The sequence below is a fragment of the Phaenicophaeus curvirostris genome, chromosome 26 (genome assembly GCF_032191515.1).
Source record: "Phaenicophaeus curvirostris isolate KB17595 chromosome 26, BPBGC_Pcur_1.0, whole genome shotgun sequence".
Lineage (NCBI taxonomy): Eukaryota > Metazoa > Chordata > Aves > Cuculiformes > Cuculidae > Phaenicophaeus > Phaenicophaeus curvirostris.
Window position 1 is genome coordinate 1328999 of NC_091417.1, and position 14437 is coordinate 1343435.

Consider the following 14437-nt stretch of genomic DNA (forward strand, 5'->3'; position numbering starts at 1 on the left):
CTGATCAGAATCACAGAACAGTTTGGGCTCAAAGGGACCTTTAAAGGTGCTGTAGTCCTACCCCTCTGCAGTGGCAGCGGTGGTGGCCACTGAATCATAGAATCATAGAATGGTTTGGGTTGGAAGGGACCTCAAAGCCCATCCAGTCCCACCCCCGCCAAGGGCAGGGACACCTCCCACTGGATCAGGAGCTCCAAGCCCCATCCAGCCTGGCCTTGAACCCCTCCAGGGATGGGGCAGCCCCCCCTGCTCTGGGCAGCCTGGGCCAGGGCCTCCCCAGGCCCATTGGGAAGAATTTCTTCCTAATGTCTAATCTAAATCTTCCCCCTTCCAATTTAAAGCCATTCCTCCTTGTGCTATCCCTGCCCTCCCTGATCCAGAGCCCCTCCCCAGCTTTCCTGTAGACCTTTCAGGTACTAGAAGCTGCTCTAGGGTCTAAAGACATCCCTCCGCAGCTCCTTTCCCACTCAACCCCTTGTTTCCCAGCAATCCAGAGAAGAGAAATGAATCTTGGCTGGTGTTGGATTTCAACTGCAGAAACGCAGAACCCCAGAAAGGCAAAAAAAAGGAAAATTTGAGTTAGTTCTGACACCAACGAAGCCATAAACCTGACATCCCCCGTCACCAAGTGGAAACCTCGTGTATGGGCTGCTCGTGAAACTGCAAGGTTGAAGGGTGGTGATGGGGGTGTGCAGAGCCCTGCACAAACCACTCTGTGCCAGATAGATTTTAGATTACAATCTGCAGTCAGAGCCTGTAAAAACCAATGAAGAAGATTGAACTAGGACAGGGATTTGTTGCGTGACACCAGGCTCTTCCTCAGAGAGTCAAATTATCCTCACTGCTTGCATCCCTCACTGCAAAATGAAGTAGAGCTTCCTGTGCATAAATCTTCTCTTGCTAAATATAAGCTATTAAATGCTGCCTCAAATCGACTTCTACTGAACGGCAGTCAGTGCTGCACAGGGATGACACGGCTTTAGGTGAAGGGATGCGAAGCTTTCACCTTACCAGGCAACAATAATTAGTCAAGGTAGTAGAAAAATACCTCAATCTCCAATGATACAGGGTTGCTTCATCCTTCTGAGAACCTGAACATCCTATATATATACACATATGCTACTCTACTCCACTCATGTGAACCCCACCTGGAGTCCTGTGTCCAGTTCTGCAATCCCCAACATAAAAAGGAGATGGAACTGTTGGAACAGGTCCAGAGGAGGCCACAGAGATGATCCGAGGGCCGGAGAACCTCTGCGATGAGGACAGGCTGAGAGAGTTGGGGTTGTTCAGCCTGGAGAAGAGAAGGCTCCAGGGAAAACTTAGAGCAGCTTCCAGCACTGAAAGGGGCTCCAGGAAAGCTGGGGAGGGGCTTTTTCCAAGGGCCTGGAGTGATAGGATGAGGGGAAATGGCTTTAAATTAGAAGGAGGAAGATTTAGATTGGACATTAAGAAGAAATTCTTCACATTGAGGGTGGGGAGGCCCTGGCCCAGGCTGCCCAGAGCAGGGGTGGCTGCCCCATCCCTGGAGGGGTTCAAGGCCAGGTTGGATGGGGCTTGGAGCCCCTGATCCAGGGGGAGGTGTCCCTGCCCATGGCAGGGGTGGAACTGGATGGGTTTTAAGGTCCCTTCCAACCTAAACCATTCTATGATTCTATAAGGCAAAGGTGACTTTGAGTATAAATAACACCAAGAGATTCAGGCCAGAAGAACTCATTGGTTTTTTGTGGTAAGAAAACTCTGATCTCAGATCAACTCATCAAGAGGCAGCCTGACCTTTAGGAGGCTGGTTGGTGTCACCTAAAAGGAGGTGCAAAATGTGCTGCATCTTGGACCTTTTCCTAATGAGAGCGAGAATTCATTCAATTAGCCAGGTTTCCCAGGGAGAAAAGGTCAATGTTATTTCCACCTTCCACCAGCCCCCTGACAACCAAAGCATCCACAAAATTATGCTGCCACTAAAAATTAATTATGTTTGCTTGAGCACACTCATCAATAGTACCAGACCTCAAAGGTTACTTGGGGTTTTGTGTCTGGGCTGTGTCATTAAGGTTGTCACATAATTGACACTCCCATTCGTGGTGAATTGCTCTCCGGGGCCTCTGGATGTTATTGTGGAGCTGGAAAGTCAACGCAGTGGTTGGAAATCTGTTTTTTCTCTTTGGTGATGCGGCAGCCACTGCTGTTTCCATGCACCCAGGAGGGGCTGATCTAGGCTCTTGCAGCACTTAAAGGGGCTCCAGGAAAGCTGGGGAGGGACTTTTTCCAAGGGCCTGGAGAGATAGGTCAAGGGGGAATGGCTTTGAATTGGAAGGGGGGAGATTTAGTTTGGACATTAGGAAGAAATTCTTGGACATGAGAAAGTCATGGGCAGGGGTTTGGAATCACAGGATGGTTTGGGTTGGAAGGGACCTCAAAGCCCATCCAGTTCCACCCTCCCAGTAGCCCAGGCTGCTGTCGTTAAATGGTGTTAAATGTTTAATGTAGTTAAACTGAAGGCTGTAAATAAGATATCAATGACTTAATGAGAAAACCCTTTAAGGGATGGAGATGCTTCAAAAGCTTCTCTGTTTAAAAAAAAGACACAACCCAATGTCAGGAAATGTTAATTTAAGGCAAAACTAATGGAAATAAAACTAGAAGCTAGCTTTGGGAAATCTGGGAAAGCAGAGATAAGGCACCTAAAATCAACAGCCTCGTGTTACAAAGCAACTGCGAGGCAGCAGTAAAATTAAATATACATTTCATGCTGCAGCTTTCATTAGAGTCTTTGGGGCTGGTGTGTAAAGTTAAATGTCTGTAGCTGAAATATAAGCGCTCGTATTGAGAGTTCATCAGATAGTAAGGAGAGATCAGAAGCAGCCTGGCATGGCCAGTATTGTGGCTATCAGCCGGTGCCCAGTGGCTCACACCAAGGTGGCAAAGGTTTGGGGGCTTTAATGTTCTGAGAGCTGCAAAGGTGCCTGCAAACATCTGGTTTTTATTGTTTTTTTCTTCTGAGCACTGAGGTATCGGTGGCACTGGTGAGGCTTTGGGATGCTCTCTGGATGCGCTGGTTTTAGATGGGGATAATCCAGGTCATTACCTCTGCCCTGGTCTTGACCCTCCTCTAAGCGTCTTCATTTTCCTCCTGGAAGACAAAGAGCTCCGTGCATACTAATCAATCTCACGGCGGCACCAGGAGATTTTGTGGCTAGAAAGCACTTTGAAGATAAAAGTCTTTTGCAAGTGCTAATTAAATTTAATTGTATTAATCTCTGTGGTGCAGGGATCATCATTTTGTTCCGACTTTGTCCAGCCCGTAGCGACACAGGCTCTGGTTGACATTAGAGACCTCCCAGGTGCCTCCTCCGGCAAATTGCTGTGATCTCCGTGGGGCATAAAGCTGTGCTGAAGATGGCAGCAGAAGGGATTTTCCCTCCTGTAGATGCCAGAAAGTGTTTCACTTGCGCTGAGCAACACGAGTACGGCCCAACAGTCTTCATTTATGGGAAAGACTAAGCTGGAGAGAAAGGGACGGATGAGGCGTGGTTGGTAGGATACAACCTTGGGTGAATCCCTGGAAAGGTGTCTTCTCCTTGTGTTGTCCCGTACATCCATGGAGGGAGGGAAAGCCGTCCTCCCTGGAGGCAGATGATGATCCATCGGAGGAGGCTGGGACTGCTGTGATGCAGCCCTGAGGTAGGAGGTTGGGTTTGGTGGTCTTGCCAGGGCTCTTCCAGCCCCGGCTGTCAAGACAGGTCACTTGGCACCTGTGAGGAACCTGGCAGGAGCTGGCGCTGCCTGCCCTGCAGGGTGATGTCTGGGTGATGCTACTGGTGACCTGTGCTGCTGGCACATTGGCACCTTTCTTCTGCTTCTCCAGGACACGTTTTAGGCTGGACATTAGGAACAACTTTTTCACAGAAAGGGTCGTTGGGCACTGGAACAGGCTGCCGGGGGAGGGGTTTGAGTCCCCTTCCCTGGAGGGGTTTAAGGGCCGGGGGTGGACGAGGTGCTGAGGGACATGGGTTAGTGATTGATGGGAATGGTTGGACTCGATGATCTGGTGGGTCTCTTCCAACCTGGTTATTCTATGATTCTGTGCTTCTATGATTCTAACACTCTGATGACCACTGTCGTGTTTTGGCAAGGTGAGGTGTGCCAGGTCGTGCCTGTTGATGGGGCCAGATGACTTTTCCTGCTCTGACAGCAGAGTGAGGTTGCAAAGCCATGTAACGATAAACAACAAGTTATTTTAGAGCCGCTTCCTATGCAGAAGCGCCACTACCTGGATAAAAACCTGAGCACTTTGGGGCTATCTAGAGTTGGTTTTGGCACGCAGCCACAGCCGATGGATGCTTTGCTACCAAACACCCTGTGAAACTGGTTAGAAAAGCAAATGAAGGCTGTGGCTTGTTTATTGATTTTAATATTTTTGTTGTGGTTATTACTACCAGTACTGCTATTTAAGGAGAAGCTTAGAAAGATTACGGAAGGGAAATACCATCTGCAGAGTTTGGCCAAGTGACAAATTATACTACATGATGCCGTTAACTCAAATATTTTGGAGAATGGAAGTGATTGCTGTTGCCTTCACTCAAATGCAGATGTATTAAAGTGTCACGGTTTAGCCCCAGCCCTCTTTGGCAGCTAAAACCCAGCAGTTGGGCTCCTAATTTCCTTCCCACTCCCAGGGAAAGGGAAATGAGAGGAAAAGACTTGCAGGTTGGAAACTAAAACAGCCTTAATGAAATACTAATAACATGAAGTGAAAAAGGAAGGAGAAGGAGAAGGAGAAGGAGAAGGAGAAGGAGAAGGAGAAGGAGAAGGAGAAGGAGAAGGAGAAGGAGAAGGAGAAGGAGAAGGAGAAGGAGGCTACAACTGCCTGAAAGGAGGTTGTAGTGAGGTGGGTGCTGGTCTCTTCTCCCAGGTGACAGGAGATAAGACAAGAGGGAATGGCCTCAAGCCTCAATCTGAACCAGCACAGGTTCAGATTGGCCATTAGGAAAAAATACTTCACCGAAAGGATCACCGAGCACTGGAACGGCTGCCCAGGGAGGTGGTGGAGTCGCCATCCCTAGAAGTCTTTAAAAGATGGGTATACAAGTCACTTAAGAAAATGGTTTAGTGGCCGATAGAAATGGTTGGACTCGATGATCTCAGAGGTCTTTTCCAACCTGATGATTCTATGATATTTGTATATATTTTATTGTTTTCTTATTATTTCCATTATTAGTATTTCACTAAAGCTGGTTTACTTTTAGTTTCCAACCTGCAAGTCTTTTCCTTTCATTTCCTTTTTCCCTTTCCCTGGGGGTGGGAAGGGAATTGGGAGCCCAACTGCTCAGTTCTAGCTGCCGGAATGTGTCGGGCTGGCACTAAACCACTTCACTGTGGTAGCGATCCCTGTATCGTTGCCTCCAGACCTTTTCATTTCCAGATTAAGCTCATTCACCGTCAGCTTATCCTAGTTTGGATTTTTTTTTTTTTGTTACAAATATTTTCCTGCCAGTCGAAACGTTCTGCTCCCTTCTGGTGTTTGCCTTCGATGTATTTATAGAGAGGATTCCTAGCCTTCATCTCGCCAGACGATACACAACCCAAGCTGTGTTGGACTCCTCCCAAATCCTGAGTTCCCTGCTTCTCTCCCCATCCCAGCTTTGGTTCCTCCATCCACCAGGCACCAGCGGCCAGAGCTGATGGTAGCATTTCTGATGAGGTTCCACTAGACTCTTGGAGTCCCCTTGCTTGCAGGGATCATTTCCTTCTGTATGTTCGCACTTGAAAGGTGGGTTTGGGTGATGAACAGGGTGACCGAGCTCTGAAAGCCAGAGAGGTGTTATCCTACACTCCATTACCCATTGAAAAAGGGTTCTTATCTAAATAAGCCAAGCAGCCCTCAAAGGATGGGATTGACAATCACCTACACCTCCCTGTGGGCTGTGGAAGGACCCTAGTGACCACTTAACACGCTTGATAGTCAACTCCGAGATGTTCGAAACGTGAGGAGCCAGACATTTGTGCCCCTGTATTCAGCACTGGCTTCAGTTTTGGGACCCTCACTACAAGGACATTGAGGGCCTGGAGTGTGTCCAGAGAAGAGGAACAGAGTGGGGAAGGGGCTGGAGAATAAGTATTATGAGGTACCTGAGGGACTGGGGTTGTTTAGCCTGGAGAAAAGGAGGCTGAAAGGAGACCTCACCACTCTCTACTACTCCCAGAAAGGAGATTTCCCATCTCCGAAGTAGCAAGAGATGGGACGAGAGGAAATTGCCTCAAATTGCCCCAGGGCAGGTTCAGATTGGACATCAGGAAAAATTTCTTCACCAAAAGGGTTCTCAGGCACTGGCTGAGGCTGCCCAGGGAGGTGGTAGAGTTCCCGTCCCCGGAGGGGTTTAGAAGATGGGTAAATGAGGTTGGGATGGCTCAGCAGTGGATGGGTACAGTTGGACTTTGTGATCTCAAAGATCTTTTCCAACCAAACGATTTTATGATTCGTGCAAGCTCCAATTCATCTTCCCAACATCTCAGCAGGGTCTAGCTATGCGTCATGCTCCATTCCCTCGCTGTAGGTCACCTCCTGCCCAGTCTCTCATGCTACAAAAAATCTCAGGAGCCACCTGTGGCATCAGCATGGTTTTTTCCACTTAAATCTCCAGGTTAGGACTGGTGGATTTGTTTCCTTTTTCTCCCCCTCCAGCACAATTTCTTGCAGCACTCCAGGCCATGTTAGATGTAATTTTCTCAGGTTATTTTTATGAGATGAGAATATTAGACTGCCTGCTGCCATCTGAGATCTGGCTGTGCCCCTCCGGCCTCCCCGTGGGCGGCGAGCTACAACACAATGCAAATATTTTTATATATAGCATCCTCCATATGCAGCACTTGGGGGGACACACTGGGGGCTTCGTGAGGGAACAGGGAAGGAGGTGGAGATGCTGCCAGGAAGCAGTGATGCTTTGGGCTGAAGATGGGATGCAGAAAGAGAAGGCAGATCTCCTCCTGGCACAAAAAAAAGGTTTAGTTTTGATGTGGAGATGCTGTGGGCAAGCAGCGGTGCTTTGGGCTGAAGGTGGAATATAGAGAGAGAAGGGAAATCCTTGAACACCTCCAGGGATGGGGCAGCGACAACTTCCCTGGGCAACCTGGACCAGGGCCTCCCCAACCTCATTGATAAGAATTTAAACCCACATAGCTGCTAGGGGTAGAAGTTACCAGATGGGGAGGAACTAAAACGTCTGGTGGAAGTGTGTGGGAAAACCTAAATCTCTTTGAAATATCCTGCAGCCCAGCTGGCAGAGCATCACTGCGGACATGAGTCCCAGGCTTCCACCTTTGTATACCTGAGTTTGAGCTAGAGGTTGGGCTGGAGCATCCCTGCTATGAGGCCAGGCTGAGAGAGTTGGGGTTGGTCAGCCTAGAGAACAGAAGGCTCTGAGGAGAACTTAGAGCAGCTTCCAGCGCTGAAAGGGGCTCCAGGAAAGCTGGGGAGGGACTCTGGATCAGGGAGTGCAGGGATAGGGTGGAGGGGAACGGATTTAAGTTGGAAAGGGGAAGATTTAGTCTAGATATTAGGAAGAAATTCTTCCATGTGAGAGTGGCTGCCCCATCCCTGGAGGGGTTCAGGGCCAGGCTGGATGGGGCTTGGAGCCCCTGATCCAGTGGGAGGTGTCCCTGCCCATGGCAGGGGTGGGACTGGATGGGCTTTAAGGTCCCTTTCAACCCAAACCATTCTACGATTCTATGATTTTTTCCCTTCTTTTTCCCACACCTCCAGAAAAATCACTTCTTGATTTCAGAACTCTCTTGGTTCATGCTGGACAAGGCTTTGAAGACTCAAAAAATGCATTAACAGAAGCACTTCCCTCACCAGTGTAACTAAAATACTGGGTTTTTTTCTGCCACTCTGATAGACTGGCTATTTCCTCTCATTTTGTAATCGTAAGCTACATCTGAGGTGCATCCATTTCCATTAAAATAAGTGTTTACTTAGTTGCTGAGTTCACCAAAGTGCTTTCAAATTACATCACTCAAAACACTGACATTTATAGGTGATGCAAATTAAATAGACATAAGTACAGCTGTCAGTGCAATTCAGGAAGGGCACGGAGTCAAGGTTTCTCCAAATGGTGCGAACCTCGCTGCCCACCGCCTCTCTTCAAATGCCCTTGTACCCTCAGTGATTTTATTTAATTATACGTTAACCCCAAAGCTTTCCCATTCAGCCCAGTTTTGCGTTCAGTGAGAAACTGCTTTTGTCTGAAAGGATGCAAAAGCAAAAGGGGCCGGTTCTGGAGTCATCCAGCCTGTGGGGACTTCTGGGCTTCAGCCTCCTCTATGTGTCCTGGAGAAAGACCCAGAGAAAATCATAGAAACATAGAATGGGTTGGGTTGGAAGGGACATTAAAAGATCATCCAGTCCCACGCCTGCCATGGGCAGGGACACCTCCCACTGGATCAGGGGCTCCAAGCCCCATCCAACCTGGCCTTGAACCCCTCCAAGGATGGAGCAGCCCCCACTGCTCTGGGACACCTGGGCCAGGGCCTCCCCACCCTCATGGTGAAGAATTTCTTCCTAATGTCTTATCTAAACCTTTCCCCTTCCAATTTAAAGCCATTCCCCTTCGTCCTGTCGCTCGAGGCCTTTGGAAAAAGCCCCTCCCCAGCTTTCCTGGAGCCCCTTTCAGTGCTGGAAGCTGCTCTAGGGTCTGGAGCCTTCTCTTCTCCAGGCTGAACAACCCCAACTCTCTCAGCCTGTCCTCACCGCAGAGGTTCTCCAGCCCTCGGATCATCTCTATGGCCTCCTCTGGACCCGTCCTTACAGTTCCATCTCTTTCTTACATTGGGGTTTCCAGAACTGGACACAGGACTCCATGTAGAGTCTCACAAAATGCAGAGGAGCATCCCGAAGGTCAGCGATGCTCAGAACTGGAAGATCTCCGTGGCACCTCTTTGGACATCCAGTTTGAGCAACCACATCCAGCCACCTCCCCTGCCAATTACACGGAGATGCCGTCTCCCTTTTGACAATGCCAGAAGCCGGCTGGACCCCTGAGCTCGGCCTCTGAGGCTTCCCAGCCCCCTCCCTCCCTCCATCCACTCCTAAAGGGGCAGCAGCAGAGGTAGGACCCAGCCTCAGTGCCGGGAAATCTGCTTCCATCTGTCTCTACTCGCAGCCAAAATTAGCAGCAGCTCCTTCACTGTTTAATATTTCAAGATGTTCTGGAGGAAGCAGCGAGGCTCCTGGAGGGGGGGAAGGGTGTGCGAGAACCACTTCTATGTCTTTAAAACACATCCTCTCATATATATATATATTTAAGTATTTCTGTCCCTATGGTGGCTTTGAACACCTCCAAGGATGGGGCAGCATGATTTCTCAGGGCTTCTTCTCCCTGTGGTGGCAGGGACAGAGGAGCAAAAGCCATCAGATGGGGTGGCACCCCCAGCTCTGCACGTGAGGAGTATTTCTGCCCTCTGGAGGGAAGATCTCTCCCTTCCTCACTCCGTCTTTCGGGCAGCAGCTCCCAGGGACAGAGGAGAGACCCGAGTGGCTCTGACCACCACTCTCATTTGCTGGTGATCCTCACTCCTGCAGCCGCTCTTGCCACGCGTGAGCATCCCCAAAGGATGCTGAGGTGGGAAGGGCGTTTCTTTCCCTTCCCCACCACGAAACAATCATATCAGCAGCAGAACCTGGTAGGCACAACCCTCCCTGCCCTTGCGTGACCCCATCAGTAAAGCAGGTTACGAGACACTTGTTTCCCCACTTTAATGATTAAAGCCTAAGCACAATAGGAGAGAAGCAAGGAACTGAAATATTCATTTGCTGGCTCCTCAGTGTCCAGCAAAACTGCTTTAACAGCTCTAGGCTCAGCTTGCTGGAGACCTGCCGGTTTCTCCTGCCCCGTATATTATGTAAGAAGCTTTTTAATAATATACGTTGAGACATATGGCCTCTCAGATTTAGTATGCAAATGCAATATGCTTAACTAAAAATAGCAGATATGCTTAATGTAGTTTGTTATAACACCTTCTGTTACTTGGTGAGTAATGAATCGCGGCTGCGCTTTACAGACAGCTCCAAGTTTGCCTTTTCATAGAATCATAGGATAGTTTGGGTTGGAAGGGACCTCAAAGCCCATCCAGTCCCACCCCTGCCTTATTCAGGGACACCTCCCACTGGATCAGGGGCTCCAAGCTCCATCCAACTTGGCCTTGAACAGCTCCAGGGATGGGGCAGCCACCACTTTATAGCCCTGTTATCCCAGTTTACACTGTAGGGTTCTCACAGTGGTTGAATCCCAGCAGTGCCAGCTGAAAGCATCCGTTGTCAGCCAGTCTTACGGGTCCCTTCCAACGTGAGATATTCTGTGATCCACCTAGGTCGTCTAGCTCCTGAGCAATGTCAGCAGGAGGTGTCTCAGATCACTTCATACCTCCATAAGAAAGAAGAAGACGGTCCACTAGGAAATGATCCTTTCCCCTTGGTTTCATCTTGACATTGATTATCTGGGGGACTGGGGGAATATGGAATCCCAGTTGCAGGTTGTCAGCAGTGCTTTGAAGCAGCCAAGTTTGATTTCACAGCTGCAGGGAAGGGTTTGTAGATGGAGAAGCTGGTTTCCTTTAGTGGTTCCTTAGCTTTGAAAAGGGAACACCTGAATATCCCACTGGGGCTCAGTTGTGCTTGTTTGATGCAATCATCGCTGCTTACGAAGATTAAGGAGTTGTCTTGTCCTACCTCTTGGGCTCCCAGCAGAAAGGGGACAAGGTTGAGGGACTTGTCCTTAAGAACAACGGTCTGTGTGGTTTCCATCAGTCCCCTGTGTGGGTCTATAACATGTAGGTTGTAGGACTTTCCATCCTATCACTCCCACCCTAAATTCAATATACACCTCCTGGAAAGCAGGTACTGAGGTTTCCTCCAAGGGCTTTCACTGCCTTCTCCAGCAAAAACTTATGCCATTCTGCTGGTCCAGAGCTGGCCCCACCATGCGTTCAGGGGTAACCAGACCCCTTGAAAGCTTGACTAGATGGGTGAAACCACAAGAGGCTCCTCAATCCCTTGCTATTCTTGCACAGTGGCTTCTGTACATTGAATTTGTCCCTCTTTAAATGCAGGTGAGCATCTGGGCTGGGTTGTCATACTCTCTACGCAGCCCCGATGGGACTCTGGCTCCTGCCACATTCGAGTGGGACGCGTGGTATTTTTCCCAGCAGCTGCCAAAGCCGGTGGTAGACATCTCGTTTTCATCCACGGGGAACTTCGTAGTCCCTGATTGCTCCCAAAACAGCAGCCAAAGCGCAGCCCACAGTAGCAAAATAACACAGGACACATTTCTAGCGACTGCTTCTTAGTAGGGAAAGTTGCGTCAACTTGATCGCCTGTCAAGAGGATGCAATCAAACCTCCTCAAACCCTGTTGCGAATCCTCTTATTTCAGCTTCGCTTAATCCTGTTACCAAGCAACTTGAACTGAAGCAAAACATGACACTTGCACAGAAATGAGAGCATGCACAGAGGAGCAAAACTGGTTTCACTGGCGTTAAACTGGTTTCTTTATAATTCCACATTTTTTCATGGTAGGCTTCCTGATCCTGCTTCCTTATAGTTATGTCTCCATGGCAATTTAGGGGCTTTTTTGATCGATAATTTTTTTGTCAAGGAAAATATGTGAATATTATACAACGTACGCTGACAGCCCAGAAAGCCAATTGTATCCTGGGCTGCATCCAAAGCAGCGTGGCCAGCAGGGAGAGGGAGGGGATTCTGCCCCTCTACTCTGCTCCTGTGAGACCCCACCTGGGGTCCTGTGTCCAGTTTTGGAATCCCCAGCAGAAGAAGGAGGTGGAACTGTTGGAATTGGTCCAGAGGAGGCCATGGAGATGATCCCAGGGCTGGAGAACCTCTGCTGTGAGGACACGCTGAGAGGGTTTGGGTTGTTCAGCCTGGAGAAGAGAAGGCTCCAGAGAGACCTTAGAGCAGCTTCTAGGACTGAAAGGGGCTCTAGGAAAGCTGGGGAGGGGCTTTTTCCAAGGGCCTGGAGTGATAGGATGAGGGGGAATGACTTCAAATTGGAAGGAGAAAGACTTAGATTGGACATTTGGAAGAGGTTCTTCCTGATGAGGATGGGGAGGCCCTGGCCCAGGGACTTGGACCTGGATGGGCTTTGATGTCCCTTCCAACCCAAACCATTCTACGATTCTGTGCTTCTGCACTGATACAGCCTGGTTGAAACAACCATTGACTTCCTCAAGTCTAGGACCATAACGCGTGTCTGCTGGGTTGCTGTGGGTCCTGACTGCCCCAGTGGTGTTATGAGCCCATCGTGCTCAGCAGATGCACCCAGCAGGTAACCTCAGGACACCGAGCCAGGTCCCACATGCTGCTCAGCTAAACGGGGGCTGCACAGGAGGGATGCAGAAGGGGCTCGGGGGGTCACTGGGTTGGTAGGAACGGGGATGTGGCCATGCTATTTTGCACACCCAGAGGAACTCGGGGTGCTCGGCCCCAGTGGGAGGTGGGAGAGTTTGTGATCTGATGTGCATCGTTTCCATGGCAATACTGAGCAAAGGATGCTGTAAAAAGTAGAGATGAAACTCAGTGTCTCACAACATCTTCTGGGCATATCTGTGCTGCCACAGCAATCTGCCTACTCCAGGGAAGCCTTCCTCCCCAAGGAAGATGAGAAACCTGGGTCTCAAAATACCCTTCATGGAACGAACATCTGTGCTTCCTTCCAGATGTTGTGCTTGGTCCTGCCCATACCCTAAAGGATTCTGTCTGCATGAGGAGTCCCAGTGATGCTCTGCGGGTGTTGAATTGTGCTTTGCAGAGCGTGGAAGACCCTTCCAGCCCAATGAGTTAAGCAGCAACATTGCTCCTTTTTTACAGATGGGGAAACTGAGGCAAAGGACAATGAGTATCTAGGGAGACACCAAACCTTCTGGCCACCTTCTAATACAGTCACAATGTGAACTACCTGAGACGACATCTATTTTGCTCAGATTGAGCCATTTTGGTTTTCTTGAAGCAGGAGTGCCTTGCATGGAGCTGCTGGTGCTGCTGGCAGAGCTGGCAGGTGACAAATCCAGCTAAGAGTGACCCATGACTCAGGGTGTATTTTCAATTCCCAATAAATTAGTGCCGAGCGCAGCTTCAGATGTTAATTGCCAGAGAGAAGCGGATCAGTTTGGCCATAATAAGGCAGGGAGAGAAGGGTAGCTTGTGCCTTTGGCAGCATTTCTTATTTTAATTGCAGCTTCTTACATATTCACAGGGATGAACTTTGTAGCCTGCACCCTTGCGTACAGTCAGCTGGAGCTTTATTAAGATGTTTCAAGTGATGCTCTAAGCAGAAACCTCAACTAAGTCATGGAAAGCCAACACCAGAAATAGAAAGCTGAACAATCTGCAACGTATAATAGCTCCGCAGCCAGCTTGAAGCACATGCTGAAATAATCCCCAATTTAATTAACGCTACTCTAATCCTTCAGCGAAAAGAGCAACTTGGGATTTGTTTGGAAACATCGTCCCGTGTGCAGTAATCATGGAATGGTTTGGGTTGGAAGGGACCTCAAAGCCCATCCAGTCCCACCCCTGCCCTGGGCAGGGACACCTCCCACTGGATCAGGGGCTCCCAGCCCCATCAACCTGGCCTTGAACCCCTCCAGGGATGGGGCAGCCACCCCTGCTCTGGGCACCCTGGGCCAGGGCCTCCCCACCCTCGTTGGGAAAAACCTCTTCCCAACGTCCAATCTAAGTCTTTCTCCTTCCAATTTGAATCCTAATCCTATCACTTCAGGCCCTTGGAAAAAGCCCCTCCCCAGCTTTCCTGGAGCCCCTTTCAGCACTGGAAGCTGCTCTAAGGTCTCCCTGGAGCCTTCTCTTCTCCAGGCTGAACAACCCCAGCTCTCTCAGCCTGTCCTCATAGCAGAGGTGCTCCAGCCCTCGAATCATTTGCCCCAGTGCCGTTTTGGTTACCTCTGCCCAAGGACGTTCATCTTTGCAAGGTAAACGCACCCAAAACCAGACAGTCTTGTGCCTCTTGGTCCTATGAGACCTTCCTTTTCCTTGCAGCAAATATTTAACCCACACTAATGCTTCTCAGCTCCCGCACGGAATCGTTTAAGATGCAGCTAATGAGGACTGGTTTATGCACATTCCATCACAGGGGTTTGTAGCTTGGCTTTTAATATATCTCTCTCAGTAGAGAAACAGCTATTTAGTAGAAAATGGATTTTTAGGAGAAGTGACAGTTTTTCAAAGCCAGTTTTGTGTTTATAGTGTCATCCTCGCATGTGTTTCTTGCCGGAAAAACAATGAATGTTGCCTGGCTCTTGGCAGCTTTTCTTTAAAAAGTGCTGTTTGTTTTGCTTTTTGTGTTATTATCGATGATGAAAATTAACAACTGTGTGTTTTAAACCCAAAGTTCCTTCTGTGGCAGGGGGGTTGG

The 14437-nt window shown here is 49.2% G+C and overlaps 1 protein-coding gene across 4 annotated transcripts in view; it reads left to right on the plus strand.

The window, feature by feature from the left end:
• The window catches only part of LOC138731202 (acid-sensing ion channel 2), a 308363-nt gene that overhangs the window by 277826 nt on the left and 16100 nt on the right, over nt 1-14437 (plus strand). The window lies entirely within an intron of this gene.